The sequence below is a fragment of the Schistocerca cancellata genome, chromosome 6 (genome assembly GCF_023864275.1).
Source record: "Schistocerca cancellata isolate TAMUIC-IGC-003103 chromosome 6, iqSchCanc2.1, whole genome shotgun sequence".
NCBI classification, from domain to species: domain Eukaryota; kingdom Metazoa; phylum Arthropoda; class Insecta; order Orthoptera; family Acrididae; genus Schistocerca; species Schistocerca cancellata.
The window spans coordinates 715,454,161-715,457,469 of record NC_064631.1 but is presented as its reverse complement, the minus strand read 5'-3'; positions in this window follow the sequence as shown (position 1 = coordinate 715,457,469).

Here is a 3,309-nt window from a genome sequence, read left to right as displayed (position 1 = left end):
GAAGCACAGGATTATCCTCGACATAAGATACACTCCTGGAAATGGAAAAAAGAACACATTGACACCGGTGTGTCAGACCCACCATACTTGCTCCGGACACTGCGAGAGGGCTGTACAAGCAATGATCACACGCACGGCACAGCGGACACACCAGGAACCGTGGTGTTGGCCGTCGAATGGCGCTAGCTGCGCAGCATTTGTGCACCGCCGCCGTCAGTGTCAGCCAGTTTGCCGTGGCATACGGAGCTCCATCGCAGTCTTTAACACTGGTAGCATGCCGCGACAGCGTGGACGTGAACCGTATGTGCAGTTGACGGACTTTGAGCGAGGGCGTATAGTGGGCATGCGGGAGGCCGGGTGGACGTACCGCCGAATTGCTCAACACGTGGGGCGTGAGGTCTCCACAGTACATCGATGTTGTCGCCAGTGGTCGGCGGAAGGTGCACGTGCCCGTCGACCTGGGACCGGACCGCAGCGACGCACGGATGCACGCCAAGACCGTAGGATCCTACGCAGTGCCGTAGGGGACCGCACCGCCACTTCCCAGCAAATTAGGGACACTGTTGCTCCTGGGGTATCGGCGAGGACCATTCGCAACCGTCTCCATGAAGCTGGGCTACGGTCCCGCACACCGTTAGGCCGTCTTCCGCTCACGCCCCAACATCGTGCAGCCCGCCTCCAGTGGTGCCGCGACAGGCGTGAATGGAGGGACGAATGGAGACGTGTCGTCTTCAGCGATGAGAGTCGCTTCTGCCTTGGTGCCAATGATGGTCGTATGCGTGTTTGGCGCCGTGCAGGTGAGCGCCACAATCAGGACTGCATACGACCGAGGCACACAGGGCCAACACCCGGCATGATGGTGTGGGGAGCGATCTCCTACACTGGCCGTACACCACTGGTGATCGTCGAGGGGACACTGAATAGTGCACGGTACATCCAAACCGTCATCGAACCCATCGTTCTACCATTCCTAGACCGGCAAGGGAACTTGCTGTTCCAACAGGACAATGCACGTCCGCATGTATCCCGTGCCACCCAACGTGCTCTAGAAGGTGTAAGTCAACTACCCTGGCCAGCAAGATCTCCGGATCTGTCCCCCATTGAGCATGTTTGGGACTGGATGAAGCGTCGTCTCACGCGGTCTGCACGTCCAGCACGAACGCTGGTCCAACTGAGGCGCCAGGTGGAAATGGCATGGCAAGCCGTTCCACAGGACTACATCCAGCATCTCTACGATCGTCTCCATGGGAGAATAGCAGCCTGCATTGCTGCGAAAGGTGGATATACACTGTACTAGTGCCGACATTGTGCATGCTCTGTTGCCTGTGTCTATGTGCCTGTGGTTCTGTCAGTGTGATCATGTGATGTATCTGACCCCAGGAATGTGTCAATAAAGTTTCCCCTTCCTGGGACAATGAATTCACGGTGTTCTTATTTCAATTTCCAGGAGTGTATATAGCGGTTACGACTGGAATCATAGGACGATACAATTTTGAACACTGCCACAAATTGTACGAGTTTCTCTGTAAAGGTGGTGTGCGAGGCTGCAGGGTCACCTTCACAGTGGGTCACGGGAGCGAGGAGGCATTCAAAGTCGGCGCACACTACAAATGGGCATCGTTCCTGGTAGTGATTATACTTAAACTTTATGAATTTGTTTTCCTCAAAGGGCACGATAAGACGTACCGGATCAGTGGAAGCAGAGTCCACTAGGTGCGCCGTTAATAACTTGTCTGAGGAGAAGTAATGCAGGCACCTTAAGCAAATATGCTTTACATGATGATCAATTGATAGTTGGGCCACGTCTTTGATGCAAACATAGTGATAATTATCATCTTCACAGAAGAGCAGCAGGTTTATATGCAGCTCATGCTCACTGGCATAGTTTAAGAATTGGAGTGAGGGTGGACGACAGTGTGCTTGTCTTGCTCATCTGACTTGTTTATCTTCTCCAGGCCATTAATATGAACCAATATTCCAGTATTCTGCGCCTCAAATTTAGGTATGTCCTGGATCTTGATGGGGAAGTCGATACCACCAAAGTTATAATACTTATGAATGTCAAGGTACGTACCGTACTGTGATGTGTGCTATGGATTCTGTTTCATATTTCTTTCAAAAACCAGGATTGACCATGCAAAACAAACCTGATCCTTTTCATTTTGGACATTTATGCATGCATGCTTATTAGCTATATCTTTAGCGAGCTTGATATATCTAGACCCTCCATTTACCAGGTCGTAGACATGTGTATGGATGTCCAGGTGTAGTATTCGGCTGAGTGCTCTAGGCGAGCCTCTGGCTTCCATCTTGGAAAAACGGGACAGTATAGCACTGAAGAACCACTCGGCGATTGAGGTGCTCCACGTTATCAGGCCAGTTTTCCCCCGAAGATAATGAAGAGTTGTCTCTTCAACGACAGAATCAACTTTGAGGGATGCGACAGTTCGATGCAGAGCGTCGCACTGCATTTAATGGCGGGATACGGTGGATCATTGACTACTTTGAAGAGCTCTTTTCCCACGACAGGAAGCCTTAGAAAACGAACAGTGTCGCGGTACCCTCCTTGCGGGTTCTCGATCCTCGTGAACGAGATTTGCTCCTCAAAGGCATCTGCTATCAACGAGTATTCTGGCCGTGGTATGGTGTCACTGACCTGATGTCCTTCACTGAAAGGATGGGACAGGGAACTGCCACTAGCCATAGGATCTTCTCTTCTCTATTACCAATGCTGTTACTACTAGTCGATGGAGTTGGCGTGATGGACAGGGGTGTGTGCCATACCTCGAGTCATTGGAGAGGATGTGACGGTGGAGGAGGGGGAGGGGGAGGAGACGCGGCCTCTGCGAGCAGCCTGGTTGCTGGAGCCCTGACACGCTAGCCTGAGGTAGGGTGGCCCATGGACGCCACAGCGGTGCTGTGGCGAGGGCAGCGGTGGAGGCTTCCCATGCGGCCCAATGGGAAAAGGATGAGGCAAGCAGTTCGCCCCAAGCATGGTACAAAATTTATCCAACATTACCCTGAAAAGATTGAGAATGCCAGACAAACATTTTAATCACAAAAGGCAGACAGGACTTTAAAATCAACTCCCAACAAATAGGAATCCACTGCTATAACCATAGCGAAGCCAGAGGAGCATTATTAGTAAAATCCTCTTCCTATTTCCAAAAGAACCATCCGATTTTACAAGAGAATACCTTTTACTGGCATAAATAAACATACAAACTACGACTATATTCCACAGTTACATTTAGGATGAACGTTTCAATTTACCTTTCACAAATGTTCAATTTGTCTTCCCCCACATGC